Source organism: Schistocerca cancellata, chromosome 4 (genome assembly GCF_023864275.1).
Source record: "Schistocerca cancellata isolate TAMUIC-IGC-003103 chromosome 4, iqSchCanc2.1, whole genome shotgun sequence".
NCBI lineage: Eukaryota > Metazoa > Arthropoda > Insecta > Orthoptera > Acrididae > Schistocerca > Schistocerca cancellata.
The window spans coordinates 171,037,742-171,061,184 of NC_064629.1; positions in this window are offsets into that span (position 1 = coordinate 171,037,742).

Sequence of the window (23,443 nt, forward strand, 5' to 3'; positions counted from 1 at the left end):
AGATAATAGAAAGCACTGATGCTCAAATCGTTATACGCACTGAAAGCTGGCTAAAGCTGGATATAAGCTCAGCCGAAATTTTTGCGAAGAACCTAACGGTGTTCCGAAAGGATAGCCTAAACACGGTTGGTGGTGGCGTGTTTGTTGCTGTCAGAAGTAGTATAACTTCTCGCAAAATTGAAACGGATACTTCCTGTGAGTTAGTAGGGGCAGAGGTCATTGCTGGCAACCGGAATAAAATAATAATTGGATCATTTTACCGACCTCCCAATCCAGATGATACAGTTGCTGAAAGGTTCGAAGAAAACGTGTTTGATTTCAAACACGTAACCGAGTCATACGATAATAGTGGTGACTTTAATTTACCCTCGATATGTTAGTGAAAATACATATTTAATTCCGGAGGTACGCATAAAATTTCATCCGAAATTGTGTTAGACGCATTCTCTGAAAATTATTTCAAACAGTTAGTTCAAGAGCCCACGCGAATAGTTCAAAAATGGCTCTGAGCACTATGGGACTTAACATCTGTGGTCATCAGTCCCCTAGAACTTATAACTACTTAAACCTAACTAACCTAAGGACATCATACACATCCATACCCGAGGCAGGATTCGAACCGGCGACCGTAGCGGTCACGCGGTTCCAGACTGAAGCGCCTAGAACCTCACGGCCAGACAGGCCGGCACGCGAATAGTAAACGGTTGTGAAAACACAGTTGACCTCCTAGCAACGAATAATCCTGAGTTAATAACGAGCATCAAAACCGATTCACGGATTAGTGAACACAGGGTTGTCGTAGTGAGATTGAATACTGTGATCCCCAAATCCTCGAAAAATAAGCGAAATATATACCTATTCAAAGAAGCAGATAAAAACTCGCTTGACGCCTTCCTGAGAGACAATCTCCACTCATTCCAAATTAATAGTATAAGTGTAGAGCAGATGTGGCTTAAATAGTATCGGCAGCAAATGAGAGATTTATACCAAATAAATTAACAAACGACGGAGCTGTTCCTCCTTGGTACACAAAACGGGTTAGAACACTGTTGCAGAAACAACGAAACAAACATGCCAAATTTAAACAGACGAAAAATCCCCAAGATTGCCGATATTTTACAGAAGCTCGAAATTTAGCGCGGACTTCAATACGAGATGATTTAACAGTTTCCACAACGAAACTATGTCTCGAAACCTGGCAGAAAATCCAATGAGATTCTGGTCGTATGTGTAATATGTTAGCGGCAAGAAACAATCAATGCCTTCTCTGCGCGATAGCAATGGAGATACTATCGAAGACAGTGCTGAGAAAAAAAAGAGTTACTAAACACACCCTTCCGAAATGCCTTCACAAAAGAAGACGAAGTAAATATTCCAGAATTCGAATCGAGAACAGCTGCCAAAATGAGTAACGCAGAAGTAAATATCCTCGGAGTAGTAAAGCAACTTAATGAAAGCATCTTCTGGTCCAGATTGTATACCAATTAGGTTCCTTTCGGAGTACGCTGATGCATTAGCTCCATAATTAACAATCATATACAACCGTTCGCTCGACGAAAAATCTGTACCCAAAGACTGGAAAGTTGCACACCAGTATTCCAGAAAGGTAGTAGGAGTAATCCACTAAATCACATGACCATATCGTTAACGTCGATATGCAGCAGGATTTTGGAACATATATTGTGTTCGAACATTATGAATTACCTCGAAGAATACGGTCTATTGACACACAGTCAACATGGGTTTAGAAAACATCGTTCCTGTGAAACACAATTAGCTCTTTATTCACATGAAGTGTTGAGTGCTATTGACAAGGGATTTCAGATCGATTCCGTATTTCTGGATTTCCGGAAGTCTTTTCACACGGTACCACACAAGCGGCTCGTAGTGAAATTGTGTGCTTATGGAATATCGTCTCAGTTATGTGACTGGACTTGTGATTTCCTGTCAGATAGGTCACAGTTCGTAGTAATTGACGGAAAGTCATCGAGTAAAACTGATGTGATTTCTGGCGTTCCCCAAGGTAGTGTTATAGGCCCTTTGCTGTTCCTTATTTATATAAACGATTTGGGAGACAATCTGAGCAGCCGTCTTCGGTTGTTTGCAGATGACGCTGTCGTTTATCGACCAATAAAGTCATCAGAATATCAAAACAAACCGCAAAACGATTTAGAAAAGATATGTGAATGGTGCGAAAAGTGTCAGTTGACCCTAAATAACGAAAAGTGTGAGGTCATCCACATGAGTGCTTAAAGGAGCTCGTTAAACTTCGGTTACATGGTAAATCAGTCTAATCTAAAAGCCGTAAATTCAACTAAATACGTAGGTATTACAATTACGGACGACGTAAATTGGAAGGAACACAGAAAATGTTGTGGGAAGGCTAACCAAAGACTTTGTTTTATTGGCAGGACACTTAGAAAACGTAACAGATACTAAGGAGACCGCCTACACAACGCTTGTCCGTCCCCTTTTAGAATACTGCTGCGCGGTGTGGGATCCTTACCGGATTGGACTGACGGAGTACATCGAAAAAGTTCAAAGAAAGGCAGCACGTTTTGTATTATCGCGAAATATGAAAGAGAGTGTCACAGAAATGATACAGGATTTGCGCTGGACATCATTAAAAGAAAGGAGTTTTTCGTTGCGACGGAATCTTCTCACGAAATTCCAATCACCAACTTTGTCCTCCGAATGCGAAAATATTTTGTTGACCCCAACCTACATAGGGAGGAACGATCACCACGATAAAATAACGGAAATCAGAGCTAGTACGGAAAGATACAGGTGTTCATTGTTTCCGGGCGCTATGCGAGATTGGAATAATAGAGAACTGTGAAGGTGGTTCGATGAACCCTCTTCCAGGCGCTTAAATGTGATTTGCAGAGTATCCATGTAGATGTAGATGTACTTCCTCTTCTTTGGTGAAGGAGTTTCGGAAAACCGTGTTTAACAACTCTGCTTTAGTGGCACTGTCATAAGTGACTTCACTGCTGTTATAGCGCAGTGAAGATATTTATTACGTCTTGCCACTGGTGTGCTTTATGTATGACCAGAATTAGATTCCGAGACAAAGTTTTGTTGTGGAAATTATTAAAAGCGTCTCGCGTTCAAGTAGGAGCTATATTTCGAACTTCTGCAAAACTTTGCTAGTGTTGGGGATTTTGCGTTATTTTAAATTTGGCATGGTTTTTTTCGTTGCTTCTGCAACATCGATCTGACCAGTTTTGTGTAGTATGAGGGATTAGTACTATCACTTATTAGTTTATGTGGCATGTACCTCCCAATTGCCGTTGATATTGTCTCTTTGAAGTCATTCCACAACTTTTCTACGCTTGCATGATCAGATCGGGTGGAGTAAGACTGTCTCTTAAAAAGGCGTTAGGAGCATTTTTATCAGCTTTTTTAAATAGATATACTTGGCGATTCTTTTTAATGGTTGTAGGTGTTACGGTATTCAGCGTAGCAGCAACTGCCTTTTGGTCGCTAATCCCTGTATTCGTCACAACACTCACTATTTGTCCAGGATTATTTGTTGCTAAAAGTCAAGTATGCTTTCGCAACCATTTACGCTTCGAGGCTCATGAACTAATTGTTCAAAATAATTTTCTGAGAAAGCATTCAGTGCAATTTTGGATGATGTTTTATGCCTGACACCGGCTTTAAACGTATAATTTTTCCAGCATATCAAGAGCACATTGAAGTCACCACCGACTATAATTGTACGAGCGGGGTACTTATTTGAAATGAGACTCAAGTTTTCTTTTAACTGTTCAGCAACTGTACCTTCTGAGTCGTCGGGTCGATAAAACGATCCAGTTAATAGTTTAGTCCGATTGTCAAATATAAACTCTACCCATACAACTTCGCAGCAACTATTTACTTCATTTTCACTACAATGTTAACTGCTTCTGACAGCAGTAAGTACACCACAGCAGTTGTATTTAATCTATCCTTTGTGAATACTGTTAGATCGTTTATTTCCGGCTTTAGCAAGCTTTCTGTACCTATAACTATTTGAGATTCAGTGCTTTCTGTTAGGGCTTGGAGCTCTGGTTCTTTCCCAACACAGCTACGACAATTTACAATTACAATACCGATCGTTTCTACAACTACCTTGCCGCGCGCGATTAGCCGAGTGGTCTGGAGCGCTGTAGTCATGGACTGTGCGGCTGGTCCCGGCGGAGGTTCGAGTCCTCCCTCGGGCATGGGTGTGTGTGTGTTTGTCCTTAGGATAATTTAGGTTAAGTAGTGTGTAAGCTTAGGGACTGATGACCTTAGCAGTTAAGTCCCATAAGATTTCACACACATTTGAACATTTTTACAACTACCTTACCGTGTTTTACCTGCCCCCGATTATACGGACGTCCTTTCTATGATTTCCCAAGTCCCTCTAACCTGAAAAACCGCCCAGTCCCTTCCACACAGCCTCCGCTACCCGTGTAGCCGCTTCCTGTGTGTACTGGACTGTTGACCTATGAAGCGGAATCGGAAAGGCACCACCCGATGGCGAAAGTCAAGGAATCTGCAGCCTACACGGTCACAGACTCACGCCGAGGTACTGGCAGAAGTAAAGCTAAGAGGATGGGGCGTGAGTCGTGCTTGGGCAGCTCATTTGGTAGAGCACTTGCCCGCGAAAGGCAAAGGTGCCGAGTTCGAGTCTCGGACCGGCACACAGTTTTAATCTGCCAGGAAGTTTCATATCGGCGCACACTCAACTGCAGAATGAAAATCTCATTCTAGAAATATATTAGCGAAAGTGAGAACAACTCGTGGTTCAGAGGTCGAACACGCGACGCTTTTTAACAGAGGAACCATCTGTTGGTGACAGTAACCAACAGAAATATAAAACAGCAGTTGATTTTATTTCACGTTTTCAGGGTCGATAAAATAACATTTAAGGTAAAACTAATGCTCGAAAGCTACATATTCCTAATTCGTTATTTATATTTTATAAGCAAATGTCGATTTTCAATTGAATGGCTTTGCATGAAATTTACCGGTCTCACTGGTGAGCCAGTACATAAAGGATTTTTTAGAAATCAATAATGGAAAGTGAGGAAAACGTTCTTAAAAGTTTAGAATTATGTTTAATGTTCCTTGCGAATCTCTAAGAGCTCTCATTCGCAAACAACGGATGAATAAAGTATGGATATTCGCACATCTACACTGATTTTTATCCCCACCCCCGCCCCTTTGATAGATAGAGGGTTCTTACCCTCACAGCGATTCTTTCTAGACCGTAAGCGATATGTGTACCAAGTTTGGTTGAAGGCGATCCAGTGGTTTACGACGAGATGTTGAACATACGTTCAAACATACACTTTTATAATATTATGGATTTTAATAGTGTATCAGTGCAGAGAACCAACCCAACTCTACCTAAAAACTTTTCCAATCAAACCAACGGAACAATGATCATTATGCAGCATAACTTGCCTCACGTGCAGAACTACACTAAGAGTGCGGTGATTATAGGCCGTGGTTGCAGTTGGAAACTTGCGCACTCCAAGACACCAATGTTTCACTGGTACCAAGATATGATCTACTCCAGAAACAAACTTTTGCATTTAATCTCTAGTTCTGTCAGTCTACTCGTTTAAGATAATCCACATTCTACTCATTTTCTCACCTGATGTGGGTAGCCCCATTACATTTTAGGTTCGGTGTTTGAAGTACTTTCTTCGATATTATGCGGTATTTCTTCCAATAAGCTACAGCACAAACATCAGAGGTATTCCTGACAATCAGTATGGGCATAACTTTCTCGCTGCCAGTTTGTTTTAGTCCCACCAGGAGGACGATGTTCAAACTACGGTGACCTCGTCATTTTACCTCCTTACTGCAGACAGTTTACAAACTTCGTCGTGTCGTAAATGCGTTCACCCTCGATCCGAAAACCAACGATTATGCCCTTTTGGGCTTCAGATTAATCACTCCGATACCGCATTACGACCATGAGTGCACTGTTTTCCGCATCCCCCTCTCTCGCCAACACGCTTAATATACCCTCCACTGCTAGTGCTGCCATCTACATTTACATACATACTCTGCAATCCACCATATGGGGCGTGGCGGAGAGTACCTCGTACCACAACTAGCATCCTCTCTCCCTGTTCCACTCCCAAACAGAACGAGGGAAAAATGACTGCCTATATGTCTCTGTACGAGCCCTAATCTCTCTTATCTTATCTTTTTGGTCTTTCCGCGAAATGTAAGTTGGCGGCAGTAAAATTGTAGTGCAGTCAGCCCCAAATGCTGGTTCTCTAAATTTCCTCAGTAGCGATTCACGTAAAGAACGCCTCCTTTCCTCTAGAGACTCCCACCAGAGTTCCTGAAGCATTTCCGTAACACTCGCGTGATGATCAAACCTACCAGTAACAAATCTAGCAGCCCGCCTCTGAATTGCTTCTATGTCCTCCCTCAATCCGACCTGATAGGGATCCCAAACGCTCGAGCAGTACTCAAGAATAGGTCGTATTAATGTTTTATAAGCGGTCTCCATCTGCTGACAGTGAGTGGTTATTTCATGTTGACATCGGAAATAGGCGATTATCACATAAATGTGATTGGATGGTATACAAGGCGATCATTAATAAAACCGACAAACTGCAGTGGCTGATTCCTGACTAAAACTCAGAAACAAAGGTAGCTTGAACATGTGTCCTGAAATGGATCGTTGCCACGGTAGATTGGCGCTGACGAATGACAATTTCTCTGGCCAAATGCCGTGTGTTCCTTGGGTATTTCAGGCTGTGTGAATAACGAAGCGCACTGCAAGCGACAGAATGGTCAGGTATTCGTTTCGGGAACAAGCCGAGATGGTGTTTGTGTACGGCCAAGCATATGGAAACAGTCGAGAGGCAGCATATCCTGAAGAACCAGGTCCTCCAAATCTAGTGTAGGAACAGTCCGCTGCCACTCTACACGTTCGCCTTTCTAAATGGTCCCATGATCACACTAAGACCGAAAAAAGGCTTGAAATATTGTGTAACGTGTTGGTGTCTGTGTAGGTACTTGTTTTTATACTACTGGCCATTAAAATTGCTACACCACGAAGATGACGTCCTACAGACGCGAAATTTAACCGACAGGAAGACGATGCTGTCATATGCAAATGACTAGCTTTTCAGAGCATTCACAAAAGGTCGACGCCGGTAACGACACCTGCAGCGTGCTGACATGAGGAAAGTTTCCAACCGATTTCTCATACACAAACATCAGTTGACTGGCGTTGCCTGGTGAAACGTTGTTGTAATACCTTGTGTAAGGAGGAGAAATGTGTAACATCACTTTCCGATTTTGATAAAGGTCGGATTGTAGCCTATCGCGATTGCGGTTTATCGTATCGCGCCATTGCTGCTTGCGTTGGTAGAGATCCAATGACTGTTAGCAGAATATGGAGTCGGTGGGTTCAGGAGGGTAATACGGAACGCCGTGCTGGATCCCAACGGCCTCGTATCACTAGCAGTCAAGATGACAAGCACCTTATCCGCATGGCTGTAACGGATCGTGCAGCCACGTCTCGATCCCTGAGTCAACAGATGGGGACGTTTGCAAGACAACAACCATCTGCACCAACAGTTCGACGACGTTTGCAGCAGCATGGACTATCAGCTCGGAGACCATGGCTGCGGTTACCCTTGACGTTGCATCACAGACAGGAGCGCCTGCGATGGTGTATTCAACGACGAACCTGGTTGCACGAATGGCAAGACGTCATTTCCTCAGATGAGTCCAGGTTCTGTTTACGGCATCATGATGGTCGCATCCGTGTTTGGTGACATAGCGGTGAACGCACATTGGAAGCGTGTATTCGTCATCGCCATACTGGCGGATCACCCGGCGTTATGGTATGGGGTGCCATTGGTTACACGTCTCGGTCACCTCTTATTCGCGTTGACGACACTTTGAACAGTGGACGTTACATTTCAGGTATGTTACGACCTGTGGCTCTACCCTTCATTCGATCCCTACGAAACCCTACATTTCAGCAGGATAATGAACGACCGCATGTTGTAGGTCAGGTCCTGTACGGGCCTTTCTGGATACAGAAAATGTTCGACTGCTGCGCTGGCCAGCTCATTCTCCAGGTCTCTCACCAATTGAAATCGTCTGGTCAATGGTGGCCGAGCAACTGGCTCGTCACAATACGCCAGTCACTTCTCTTGATGAACTGTGGTATCGTGTTTAAGCTGCATGGGCAGCTGTACCAGTACACACCATCCAAGCTCTGTTTGACTCAATGCCTAGGCATATCAAGGTCGTTATTACTGCCAGAGGTAGTTGTTCTGGGTACTGATTTCTCAGGATCCTTGTACACAAAATGTGAAAATGTAATCACATGTCAGTTCTAGTATAATATATTTGTCTGATGAATACCCGTTTATCATCTGCATTTCTTCTTGGTGTAGCAATTTTAATGGCAAGTAGTGTATATAGCTGCCTCTCGACCGCTCCCATTTGCTGCCTGTACACAAACAACATCTGGGGGTATTCCTGACATGAATAGCGGACCATTTTGCTGCTTACAGTAGTCTGTGTCACTCACACAGCCTGCAACACACGAGGAACACAGGCCACGTGGTCAGAGGAACTGTCATTCGGCAGCGCCGTCTACCATATCGACGATGCATTTCCGGACGCATGTTCGTACGATCTTTTTTCCTCCATTTCCAGTCAGGAATCCGTCCCTGCAGTAGGTCGGTTTTATTAATGTTCACTCTGTGTATATCTACAGGGTGGATCACATAAAACTTGCACTGCAAATATTGCGGAAATGGAAAGTGCCATTGAAGTGCGGTTTCCACAGAATGATAGTCAGGGGCCCGTATTGTCAGCCAATAAACAGATTGTAGCAATACCTAGAAAATGCATTTTTTGTGCAAAGATACACTTTTTTAAATGGAACAATGCCTATTGACATTAACAGATTAAAGGAGGGTAAATTATAACGTCCAGGGTTTTGTTGCAGAACTGTAGTGCCAGTCGTTTACGAAGTGTCGTATTTGGAAAAGTTTCCACACCAACACTTGGATAATAACTGTGGTAGCACACACTAAAGAACAACATCAAAGGACAGATCCACTGTATCCAGTCCAGCGATATGGAAACAGTTCGTGAAGACAAGCTATGGTACTTCCTGCGTTATGCGCTGGACAACCGTCGCACTGGACCACAGGTTCCTCACGGTCTGCTGAGGAGCACCTTCTAGCAACCATGAAAGATGGTCTGTTAGGAGGCTGCAATACAAGGTGCCTTGCCACGGCTAGCGCGGTTACCCCCGTCGGAGGATCGAGTCCTCCCTCGGGCATGGATGTGTGTGTGTTGTCGTTAGCGTAAGTTAGTTTAAGTTAGATTAAGTAGTGTGTAAGCCTAGGGACCGATGACCTTAGCAGTTTGCTCGCATAGGAATTTACCACAAATTTCCAAGTTTTTCCGTCTATGGTTCAAATGGCTCTAAGCACTATGGGACATAACATCGGAGGTCATCAGTCTCCTAGATTTAGAACTACTTAAACCTAACTAACCTAAGGACATCACACACATCTTTGCCCGAGGCAGGATTCGAACCTGCGACCGTTGCAGCAGCGCGGTTCCGGACTGAAGGGCCTAGAACCGCTCGGCCACAGGGGCCGGCTTTCCGTCTATGAAACATGGTCCTATGAGCGGATGGTTTACTATCCCGCACCCCACGTTTACACTCCATGAACGTTGATGTTCCGCCCCAAAGAAGCGAACAGGGATTCTCAACAAATCAGCAGTGCCCGTTTCGCCGGTTTTACATGGCCATGACTGGGAAATGTGGTTTCATCACTAACCAAAATACATGATACCTCTGGAGTATAATGACTTAAAGCCCATTTACAGATGTTAATATGGTTCTCATTATCATTTCCATGCAGCTGTAGATGGTGAGAGATGTGATATGGATGGAACCTATGTCGACGGAGAATGCGAAGGACACTTGTCTGACTCATTCTTCTTCCTCGTTCAATTTTGCAGTGAAAGTTTTAGGTGATTCACCCTGCTGTTAGGAACTGGAATGATACTGTAAAAAATACAAGCGAGGATTGGTCATGAGTTACACGGTATTTTTGGATCAAGATACACCTTACTTCTGCCAAGTTTTTCTTTTGGGTAATAAGCGGTGTAGCCGTACAGGTTTTGGTTCTCTCTGTACTTTTATTATATTTATACACTACTGGCCAGTAAAATTGCTACACCACGAAGATGACGTACTACAGGCGCGAAATTTAACCGACAGGAAGAAGTTGCTGTGATATGCAAATGATTAGCTTTTCAGAGCATTCACACAAGGTTGGCGCTGGTGACGACACCTACGGCGTGCTGACATGAGGAAAGTTTCCAACCGATTTCTCATACACAAACAGCAGTTGACCGGCATTGCCTGGCGAAAGGTTGTTGTGATGCCTCGTGTAAGGAAGAGAAATGCGTACCATCACGTTTCCCACTTTGATAAAGTTCGGATTGCAGCCGATCGCGATTGCGGTTTACCGTATCACGACATTGCTGCTCGTGTTGGTCGAGATCCAATGACTGTTAGCAGAATATGGAATCGGTGGGTTCAGGAGGGTAATACGGAACGCCTTGTTGGATCTCAACGCCCTCGTATCCCTAGCAGTCGAGATGACAGGCATCCTATCCACATGGCTGTAACGGATCGTGCAGCCACGTCTCGATACTTCAGTCAACAGATGGGGGCGTTTGCAAGACAACAACCATCTGCACCAACAGTTCGACGACGTTTGAAGCAGCATGGACTATCAGCTCGAAGACCATGGCTACGGTTGCCCTTGACGCTGCATCACAGTCAGGAGCGCCTGCGATGGTGTACTAAACGACGAACCTGGGTGCACGAATGGCAAAACGTCATTTTTTCGGATGAATCCAGGTTCTGTTTACAGCATCATGATGGTCCCATCCGTGTTTGGCGACATCGCGGTGAACGCACATTGGATGCGTGTATTCGTCATCGCCATAGTGGCGTATCACCTGGCGTGATGGTATAGGGTGCCATTAGTTACACGTCTCGGTCACCTCTTGTTCACATTGATGGCGCTTTGAACAGTGGACGTTACATTTCAGATGTGTTACGACCTGTGGCTCTACAATTCATTCGATCCTTGCGAAACCCTACATTTCAACAGAATAATGCACGACCGCATGTTGTAAGTCCTGTACGGGCCTTTCTGGATACATAAAATGTTCAACTGCTGTCCTAGCCAGCACATTCTCCAGATCTCTCACCAATTGAAAACGTCTGGTCAATGGTGGCCGAGCAACTGGCTCGTCACAATACCCCAGTCACTACTATTGATGAACTGTGGTATCGTGTTGAAGCTGCATGGGCTGCTGTACCTGTACACGCCAGCCAAGCTCTGTTTGACTCAATGCCCAGGCGTATCAAGGCCGTTATTACGGCCAGAGGTGTTTGTTATGGGTACTGATTGCTCAGGATATATGCACCCAAATTTCGTGAAAGTGTAATCACATGTCAGTTCTAGTGAAATATATTTGTCCAATGAATACCCGTTTATCATCTGCATTTCTTCGTGATCCAGCAATTTTAATGGCCAGTAGTGTAGTACTTAATGTTTCGTAAATGTAAATTGAAGGGGGATCACTACTATCAGCTGCAACAGGACTTTAAGCGAAATCATCGCCACGAGCGAAAATGTGTACCGTACCTGGATTCGATCCCAGGATCTCTTGCTTACTAGGCAGGTGCACTAACCATTGCTCCATCAGGGACACAGCGCCATCGCAACTGCACGGACTATCTCGGTACGCCTCAGGCCCGACCCATACTGCGGATACTCCTGTTCACTACTTTAGAGATTCCCACAGGAGATCGGACGTATTTGTGCATTCGCACTGCAGAAAGTGGATCCATTGCCCAGACAGGCTTATCAATTCCTTGAATGCATGAAGTCTGTTCCTTCGAAAAAATAGACACAATGTAGATCCCGCAGCTGTGAAACACTATATGTAAGTTGAACGGGGATCACTGCTATCAGCTGCAGCGGGACACACAGCTGCAGGATCTGTGTTGTACGCGGTGCATTCAAGTTCTAAGGCCACCGATTTTTTTTCTAATTAACTAATCACCCGAAATCGATGAAACTGGCGTTACTTCTCGACGTAATCGCCCTGTAGGCGTACACATTTTTCACAACGCTGACGCCATGATTCCATGGCAGTGGCGAAGGCTTTTTTAGGAGTCTGTTTTGACCACTGGAAAATCGCTGAGGCAATAGCTGGTGAATGTGCGGCCACGGAGAGTGTCTTTCATTGTTGGAAAAAGCCAAAAGTCACTAGGAGCCCGGTCAGGTGAGTAGTGAGCATGAGGAATCACTTCAAAGTTATCACGAAGAAACTGTTGCGAAACGTTAGCTCGATGTGCGGGTGCATTGTCTTGGTGAAACGGCACACGCGCACCCCTTCCCGGACGATTTTGTTGTAGTGCAGGAAGGAATTTGTTCTTCAAAACATTTTCGTAGGATGCACCTGTTACCGTAGTGCCCTTTGGAACGCAATGGGTGAGGATTGCGCCCTCGCTGTCCCAGAACATGGACACCATCATTTTTTCAGCACTGGCGGTTACCCGAAATTTTTTGGTGGCGGTGAATCTGTGTGCTTCCATTGAGCTGACTGGCGCTTTGTTTCTGGATTGAAAAATGGCATCCACGTCTCATCCATTGTCACAACCGACGAAAAGAATGTCCCATTCGTGCTGTCGTTGCACGTCAACATTGCTCGGCAACATGCCACACGGGCAGCCATATGGTCGTCCGTCAGCATTCGTGGCACCCACCTGGATGACACTTTTCGCATTTTCAGGTCATCATGCGGGATTGTGTGCACAGAACCCACAGAAATGCCAGCTCTGGAGGCGATCTGTACAACAGTCATTCGGCGATCCCCCAAAACAATTCTGTCCACTTTCTCGATCATGTCGTCAGACCGGCTTGTGCGAGCCCGAGGTTGTTTCAGTTTGTTGTCACACGATGTTCTGCCTTCATTAAACTGTCGCACCCACGAATGCACTTTCGACACATCCATAACTCCATCACCACATGTCTCCTTCAACTGTCGATGAATTTCAATTGGTTTCACACCACGCAAATTCAGAAAACGAATGATTGCACGCAGTTAAAGTAAGGAAAACGTCGCCATTTTAAGTATTTAAAACAGTTCTCATTCTCGCCGCTGGCGGTAAAATTCCATCTGCCGTACGGTGATGCCATCTCTGGGACGTATTGACAATGAACGCGGCCTCATTTTAAAATAATGCGCATGTTTCTATCTCTTTCCAGTCCGGAGAAAAAAAATCGGAGGCCTTAGAAATTGAATGCACCTCGTATTTGTCCTTCTGAAGGGACAGACACCATGCGTTCAAGTAATTGATAAGTTGGCTGGGCAATGGATCCACTTTCTTCAGGGTGCGGATGCACAAATACGTCCGACCTCCTGTGGGAATCTCTAAAGCAGCGAACGGGAGTACAATGGACAGGGACTGTGGACAGGTGGCTCTCCTTGGGAGTGTGGCGATAACGCTGTGTCCCGTATGGTGCAGTGGTTACCGCACCTGTCTACTAAGCAGGAGATCCCGGCTTCGAATCTTGGTCTGGCACACATTTTCGCTCGTCGCCTCTAATTCCCCTTAATGTCCCATTGCCTCTGATAGCAGTGATCCTCCTTCAATTGATATACAGTGTTTCACGGCTGCTGTATCTGCGTTGTGTCGGTTCCTCTGAAGGAACAGGCACTATGCATTCAAGCTTTCGTAAATGGCTCACAGCTTATATCCCGGAAAGTTTTTACTTCAGCTCATCCCATTTTAATATCTCCTGTTAATTTCGTTGTTTCCAGTCGTGAATAATATTGTATAAGGCAACGTTTCTGAACCATTTACAAGAGATTAAGTACTGTAAACAGATTAGAGACATCCAAAACGTGTATGACTACACCGCTAATTATGCAAACAAAGAGTGGAGATTAGAATTATATATTAATACCTTCAGCTGCTGATGGGCGTTCATTTATATTAACGAGGACAGTTGAAAATTTGTGCCGCGATCGGGACTCGAACCCAGGGTTTCGAAAAGGACGATCGTGTGAGACCCAGCTTGCGGAATTCGTCCACGAGACTCAGATGGCCATAGACAGGCTATCCCAGGTAGGTGTCGTGTTTCTTGACTTCCGCAAGGCGTTTGATACAGTTCCCCACAGTCGTTTAATGAACAAAGTAAGAGCATATGGACTATCAGACCAATTGTGTTATTGGATTGAAGAGTTCATAGATAACAGAACGCAGCATGTCATTCTCAGTGGAGAGAAGTCTTCCGAAGTAAGTGTGATTTCAGGTGTGCCGCAGGGGAGTGTCGTAGGACCGTTGCTATTCACAATATATATAAATGACCTTGTGGATAACATCGGAAGTTCACTGAGGCTTTTTGCGGATGATGCTGTAGTATATCGAGAGGTTGTAACAATGGAAAATTTACTGAAATGGAGGAGGATCTGCAACGAATTGATGCATGGTGCAGGGAATGGCAAGTGAATCTCAATGTAGACAAGTTTAATGTGCTGCGAATACATAGAAAGAAAGATCCTTTATCATTTAGCTACAATATAACAGGTCAGCAACTGGAAGCAGTTAATTCCATAAATTATCTGAGAGTAGGCATTAGGAGTGATCTAAAATGGAATGACCATATAAAATTAATCGTCAGTTAAGCAGATGCCAGACTGAGATTCATTGGGAGAATCTTATGGAAATGCAGTCCGAAAACAAAGGAAGTTGGTTACAGTACACTTGTTCGCCCACTGCTTGAATACTGCTCAGCAGTGTGGGATCCGTACCAGACAGGATTGATAGAAGAGATAGAGAAGATCCAACGGAGAGCAGGGTGTTTCGTTACACTATCATTTAGTTATCGCGAAAGCATCACGGAGATGATGGATAAACTCCAGTGGAAGACGCTACAAGAGAGACGCTCAGTAGCTCAGTACGGGCTTTTGTTGAAGTTTCGAGAACACACCTTCACCGAGGAGTCAAAAAATGGTTCAAATGGCTCTGAGCACTATGGGACTCAACATCTTAGGTCATAAGTCCCCTAGAACTTAGAACTACTTAAACCTAACTAACCTAAGGACATCACACACACCCATGCCCGAGGCAGGATTCGAACCTGCGACCGTAGCAGTCCCGCGGTTCCGGACTGCAGCGCCAGAATCACCGAGGAGTCAAGCAGTATATTGGTCCCTCCTACGTATATCTCGCGAAGAGACCATGAGGATAAAATCAGAGAGATTAGAGCCCACACACTGGCATACAGACAATCTTTCTTTCCACGAACAATAGCAGACTAGAATAGAAGGTTCAAATGGCTCTGAGCATCATGGGACTTAACTGCTGTGGTCATGAGTCCCCTAGAACTTAGAACTACTTAAACCTAACTAACCTAAGGATAGCACACACATCCATGCCCGAGGCAGAATTCGAACCTGCGACCGTAGCGGTCGCGCGGTTCCAAACTGTAGTGCCTAGAACCGCTCGGCCACTTCGGCCGGCTGGATAGAAGGGACAACCAATAGAGGTCCCCAAGGTACCCTCCGCCACACACCGCCAGGTGGCTTGCGGAGTATAGGTGTAGATGTAGATGTAGATGTAGATCTTCTGCTTAACTGGCAGACGCTCTATCCATCTGAGCCACCGAGGGCACAGAGGATAGTGCGACTGCAGGGACTATCCCGCGTACGCTTCCCGCAAGACCCACATTCTCACCTTGTATGTTCACACACTACATTCGTAGTGTCCCACCCCAACACACTCATTACTCGTGGAAGACATTCTTACCAAGTCCCGTAAGAGTGCGGGGAATATGTGTGCATCCGAGCAGAAGAAGAAGATCATCGCCAGAACTATGTACTTACGTGGATATGGTGTCTGTTTTTTCGGACATGTTCGTTAGAACAGACACCATATCCATATAAATATAAAGAGTGGAGATAGTTGGATATGTATTTCAGAAGTAAGGTATATCTTGCCCTAAAAATACTGTGTAACGCATGCCAAATTCTCATTTGTATTTGTTACAGTATAATTCCGTTTGCTGATAGTCGCCCATAGCCCTGAGAGAGAACTTATACCGAGTACGTGGCTGTCGCCTGTCTGGATACCGTTACCAACGCAGAGGTAGTGCAGGCTGCATAAAACTAATCGGTAGGGGCAGCTGTGTGTGTGTGTGTGTGTGTGTGTGTGTGTGTGTGTGTGTGTGAGCGCCCGCGCAAAAACCAAAGGAAATGTTCGATAGTGGTACGTCATGACGTCGATGTCAAAGAGATACTAAACATTAGCATTCTACAGTTGCCCTTTTCTTCATTATTAATATTTTTATTTGTTGTGCCTTTCAATGAGCCCGTCTGAACTAATTTAACTCTATTTTTCTTCTTTCAATATCTCTGCATACATTCACTGTGTTCCTTTTTGATTTTGTGTCCATTGCGAATTTTCACAGATAAACTTTTCACAGATAAACTTTCAGAAAATTTGCGTTTGCAAATTAGGAATGTAAGTTCTGTTCCGCCTTAAATGATTTCCTCACGAATGCCAGTTTCTTTAAATAGTCATTTAGCTTCTGTTAGTCCGTTACAGTTTTTAATCGACAAGGCTAACTTTATTATTTCCTTTACGTACCCGTCGTTTCACGAAAATCTGTAATCGTCTTTTCCTGATGGTATCTATGATTTTTTTCTGTAACTTGACAGATCTTCTCATTTTAATTTTCATTTAAATTCTATTTTCACAATTTGGTCGTAAGATTTTACTGGGAATGTTCCATGTTTCACGATGGTTTTTATTTGGAACGTGTCACCAATTATCATGGAATCAGATGCGTAAAGAACTTCATTATTATTATCAATCGCACTTTATATTTCTCTTCTTTGACGATGAATTGTGTAATGCTTGTGTTTACTCGTTCACTGTGGTATCTGGAGTTCGAGCTGTAGTCCGAAAGAAACTCTTTTTTTCACTGTATGTCCTACATACTGCTGCTAGTAAGGATGTGATGAGCTTGTCCCACTGGGGTACGTAGTGACCTCGCAGCCGCAGCCGTAGCCGTTGCCTTTGCCTGGAGTTGATGTAGACGGAAGCTTAAATACTTGTGAAGGTGTAACAGGGAACAGACGCAGTGCGATTACGGCCACGGAATGCCGTACGGCTGCGTGGCGCTTTCCAGACGCGTACACTGTTTCGTCACATGGCCACCTCACCTCTGCATTCTAGTGCACGGCCTTTCCACTCACCCCAACGGCTCTTCCAATCTTGTTGACCTTGGAACATTATCAATGCTGTGTAGCCCTACATTGCAACTAATTTCTCTGACGTGAAACACACAGTTAATGAAACATGTTCCGCACTAAACGTAAGGTAGTTATTTGTGTCTCCTTTCAAATACCAGACTGTGAAGCACAGCACCTCGTTGGCAGAAATATTAGCAATAGATTCCAAATCACTGAATGCCTGCTCACGATTAACAAATAGTTGGAAACAAAGCGTTCTTTTTTGAAATGACGTTAATTTCCAAGTAATTGTTGAAAGGTCTCTGTTGGATTCCTTTCATGTTAATTTCTTAAATACGTTGTCATTTACGGCATAAATTCCTCTTCTAAATTTACTGTGGTGTTTCTATCTGGGAGGAGACTGAGCAGTGGAACATGTTACTTTTACACATAAACAAGAACGATCTGTCACACTACTACACTTTAAAGCACAGTTATATGTAATTCATGTCACACAGTCTCATACGGAACCTACATCCGCTTTCTTTTATACACTGTATATGATAAGATACTGTCATCCCCCGTCCCTTCTGTGTGAGAGGATGAATGAGCAAATGTATTTCTAGTTGCATGCTGGATGGTAGCAGGCAAGCCTGTCTGCTAGAGAACAGTAGGACCAACGTCGGAGAACAGGTAGCTATGCTTTCTAAAAGCAAAGAGGTTTCTATCCTTAGTATGGTCCTGTCCGTCCCTTGTCATGTTGGTATAGGAAGCTGCCCCTCTGGCCACTTCCGTTTGTATTTGTGAGCCACCCTCAGGAAGGGATCACGTCCGTCTGCCCTTGGCGAGCGTCTGCAGTGGTAAGATCTCCGGCTAAGCGCGTGTCTGCTAAGTCCGTAGGACAATGGATTTCTTAAGTTCAGCCTAACTGAAAATTTAATCACCTTTATTTCAGGTTTAGCTCTAAAATATCTAATGTTATCTTAAATTGCAACGCAGTGTAATTCGAGTGTGAAGTTCAGAATGTATTCCAGTAGTTGTGATGATGATGTTTGGTTTGTGGGGCGCTCAACTGCGTGGTTATCATCGCCCGTACAATTACCCAATCTATGCTCAGTCCAATTTCGCCACTTTCCTGGATGATGATGAAATGATGAGGACAACACAAACACCCAGTCATCTCGAGGCAGGTGAAAATCCCTGACCCCGCCGGGAATCGAACCCGGGACCCCGTGCTCGGGAAGCGAGAACGCTACCGCTAGACCACGAGCGGCGGACTATTCCGGTAGTTGCTTTGTCACTACTTTTTGAGTAAAGTGGAACCACGTGTTGATCAGTAACTCTAACTAGCATCATCAATCTTAAATGCGAATGTGCGTGAGATTATAACGTCTCGTCTTGACAATATTTTTCAATATAGCAACTTTTCTTTATGTTCAATCCACGTGGGGTGTACTTTCTGAGACCAGTACCACGTGCTTATACAATTGTTTGACCCATCAGGTTAATAGTAAGACGATAGTAAGCAGTTCAAGGTTTTTCTTTGGTAAATTGCTTTTCGATCTAATTTATTTTAATTATCAAAATTATTGTGGAGTTACACCCTTTGTGTAAACCAAGTTGACCACGTGAAGCATGTGGTGTAATCATCAAAGTAGCCCTCAGCTATTCTTTTCGGGAAGATTTCACAGAGAGTTAGTATGAATTTAGTATACCAGTGTGTGGTAATTATATGACGGACAGGATTGTGCTACGAACGTAACTTCTTTGGGTGAAAATTGAATCGGTTGGTTGTGGTTAATTTCCTCTTGCATATGTTTCAACGTTCTTCGTGTGTTATTTTATGAATGCAGGGTTGTATGTAGTCTCTCAATCTTGGCTACCTATTTGATGTGTTCCGTAAGATTACAAACTCACATTTTCACAGTCCTAAATAAGGCACCAGCTTAGTTATGACTCAAGTTTAATATGCTGAAATTTCAATGATCAATGTTAAAATAAATTTCCAAATATAAACTGATTTATTTATTTTTATTTAAATTCTGTTATATATATATATATATATATATATATATATATATATATATATATATATATATATAAACACCGGTTGTCGTATGACTATTAAAAGATTATAATTAATGTTAGTCTGGTTGGGAATTTGGTAAGCTAGACTGGATACCTGGTGAAACAGTTGCGCAGTAATGCAAGGTTAACTTCCTCAGATAGCTCACAGCTTTTAACCCGCTTTTATTGTCTATCAGCACCGCGTTCAGAAGAAATTAAAGCAACAACATTACATTGTCACCTAGTCGGACGTAAAATATCGTGTTTTGAAATGACGTTAATTTTCAAATGGTTCAAATGGCTCTAAGCACTATGGGACTTAACATCTGAGCTCATCAGTCCCCTAGACTTAGAACGACTTAAACCTAACTAACCTAAGGACATCACACACATCCATGCCTGAAGCGAGATCCTAACCTGCGACCGTAGCAGCAGCGCGGTTCCGTTAATTCTCAAGTAACACTGATGGTGCTAGGCTGACGAACGGCGAGTTCAAATTAATATTCCTGCGTCCAAAAAAGTAATCATTCCGTGCTAAAGTATTCTGTGATTAACCTGCAGGGACAAGCCAGCGCGTTGAAGTGCCCGTTTCAGGGACAAGAGGAAATGTGCCGACCGCGCATCCAATTCGCCTCGTGGATTAACGATGAAAGCCCGGTGCACAGACCATCCTGAATGTGGTTTTAGGCGGTTTTCCACATCCACCTCGATGACTACCGAGCTGTTTCGCATGTGCCGCCTCAAATATATGAGGCGCCATCACTTTGTAAAATGATGTCACATTTGCAGTTAGTTATTTACCTATATGTTCTATAGATCATTTGAACGATTCTTTTACCGAAATTATGTTGGACGAGCTAGCTTACAGGGTGTGTATACGTGATCAGTATTAACCTTAAGGAACACATTGTTGTTTTTTTTTTCCCCTGCTACGTTTTTTTTTTTTCAGACTACGAGACTTTCAATGCAAATTCATCAGTGGAATGAACGGAGCTGTCCACGAGAATTGATTTTAGATTAGCTTTAAAACTTGCTTTTCTATCTGTCAGACATTTTATGGGAAAATGATCCAAAATTTTTGTTGGTGCATGTTGAAATACTTTCTGACCAACTGACAGCTTTAACAATAGGTAATAAAGGTCATTCTCTCCTCTAGTGTTGTACGTATGGACATCACAGGGTTTCGTTAGCGAATATACACTTGCGGGAAGAAAATAGCTACACCAACGAGGAGCTGTGCAACATAAACGAAAGTTGTAAGGCGTGTTTCTACATCTCAAAGATGATATCTGTTCAAATTTCGCGCCAGACGCATAAGAGTGGCGCTAATAGATGAAAATCAGGTTTGTTTTAAATACACTCTGTAACGGTAGTTAGCGTTAGTTACCTTTGAGATTGGGCGTGGTGAGCTAATTTTAGTCAAGAATGCCTGTAAGACAACAAAGACGCCAACATCAACACCTAACTGAGTTTGAACGAGATCGTGTGATAGGGCTACGAGTAGCTGGTTGTTCCATCTGCGCCATTGTAGAAAAACTTGTCAGGTATGTAGCCACTGTACATGCTTGCTGGAAGTGGTGGCCACGAGAATGTACTGTGGCAAGAAGACAGGGCTCCGGACGTCCACGTGGCACTACCGCCAGGGAAGACCATTGTGTTCAAATGGTTCAAATGGCTCTGAGCACTATGGGACTTAACATCTGAGGTCATCAGTCCCCTAGAACTTAGAACTACTTAAACCTAAATAACCTAAAGACATCACACGCATCCATGCCCGAGGCAGGATTCGAACCTGCGACCGTAGCAGTCGCGCGGTTCCGGACTGAAGCGCCTAGAACCGCTCACCACAGAAGTCTGTGATACAGTGTGCCCGTGGAACTGGAGTGAGTCGCTCAAGTGTTCGGCGAATTTTGAAGACAACAAAGTGGAAGTGCTACATCCCACGATTGCTACACGCTATAAACGAGGACGACCCAGACCGTAGAATGGAGTACTGCGACTGGTTTACTAACATGGTGCGCAACGATGAAGAGTTTGCAGAGATGATTGTGTCGTCTGATAAGGCACAGTTCAATCTCAGTGGTACAGTAAATATCCACAGTTGCATCCACTGGGCCGCCGAAAATCCGAACGTCCATGTAGACAAAGCCGTGAATTTGCCAGGAGTAAATGTGTGGTGTGGGTTGTCTTACCGGCGCGTGATTGGGCCATTATTCTTTGACGGCACAGCTACCGGTGAGGTGTACCTTCAGAAGCTTCAGACATCCATTTTACCTGCCATCCGAGACTTGTATGGAGACGGAACTTTCAACAAGATGGTGGCCCAACCCACGACCAAAATCGTGTTAGGGCGTATCTCGACGAAAATCTACCAGGAAGATGGATAGGCCGCAGAGGTGCTGTGGAGTATGCACCACGTTCCCCAGACCTAACTCCTCTGGACTTTTACCCGTGGGGCACACTAAAGGACGTCGTTTATCGACGCGCGGTTACAGACTGTAGCGCCTAGAACCGCTCGGCCAGTCTGGCCGGCCATTGTGTTCAAAGTACGGCTCTGGTACAACACTACATATGCAGCAGCAATTTGGGCAGTAGTGGGCACCACAATGACACAACGAACTTTTACAAGTCGGTTACTTGAGTGACAGCTCCGAGCCAGACGCCGTGTAGTGTGCATCCCATTGACCCATTGCGGCTTCAGTGGTGCCAAGCGAGAGCTCATTGGACGACAGGATGGAGGTCTTGTGTTTTCTGATGAAACTATTGGAGCGGTGTGTGGCCTTTTACAGTGACAGATTACAGTATCTGCCACACTCGCGTCCGCAGCTCGTGGTCGTGCGGTAGCGTTCTCGCTTCACGCGCCCGGGTTCGATTCCCGGCGGTGTCAGGGATTTTCTCTGCCTCGTGATGACTGGGTGTTGTGTGACATCCTTAGGTTAGTTAGGTTTAAGTAGTTCTAAGTTCTAGGGGACTGATGATCATAGATGTTAAATCCCATAGTGCTCAGAGCCATTTCAACCATTTTGCCATACTCGTAAGACCTTTGTTTAACCAATTTGAAAGGTGTTTCGAGTTTTCGCTGTACAGTAATGCAACAACGAAGGAACACGTGAGGAAGGTGAAGTGTATCTTTATTCTAGAATGGATTGTTATGGAGACTCGACGTTAATATGCTGTTTGATCAAAATTGCCCAGATGCCCACTTCTGCTCCAGACATATCAGTCACGGTCTGCTCGACGTCCAACTGCTACGATGACAGCATTCAAGGAAGAAGTAAACTTCTACTTCACTGAAAGCGCATTACTTCTCGTTCTGTCTCTAATATGGTGAATACTTGAGGCAAGTTCACTGTGGGTGATGGTCCTATTTGGTGGCCAGCGATGTCTTCTGATCTGAAACACCTAGTTTTACTTCTAAAAGGACATCTCGAGTCGTTCATGTACGACAGCGAACAATTCGCTGACATTTAGTTCAAAATGTTCAAATGTGTGTGAAATCTTATGGGACTTAACTGCTAAGGTCATCAGTCCCTAAGCTTACACACTACTTAACCTAAATTATCCTAAAAACAAACACACACACACCCATGCCCTAGGGAGGACTCGAACCTCCGCCGGGACCAACCGCACAGTCCATGACTGCAGCGCCTAAGACCGCTCGGCTAATCCCGCACGGCCGACATTTAGTAACCCTGCTCGACACACTTTGTATAATGTTCGCATTCGTATGATTTACCGTCCAAATGCAGGCACTACCGCGATCCTGAACATCAATTATAAAGATTTTTGTATTGTACTATAACTTTGTGTCACGAACATGTAATGACGAACAGTAAATTAAAGTTCGATTCTAAATGAAAAAAATGGTTCAAATGGCTCTAAGGACTATGGTACTTAACATCTGAGGTCGTCAGTCCCCTAGACTTGTAACTACTTAAACCTAACAACCTAAGGACATCACACACATCCATGCTCGAGGCAGGATTCGAACCTGCGACTGTAGCAGCAGCGCGGTTCCAGACTGAAGGGGCTAGAACCGCTCGGCCACAGCGGCCGGTCGATC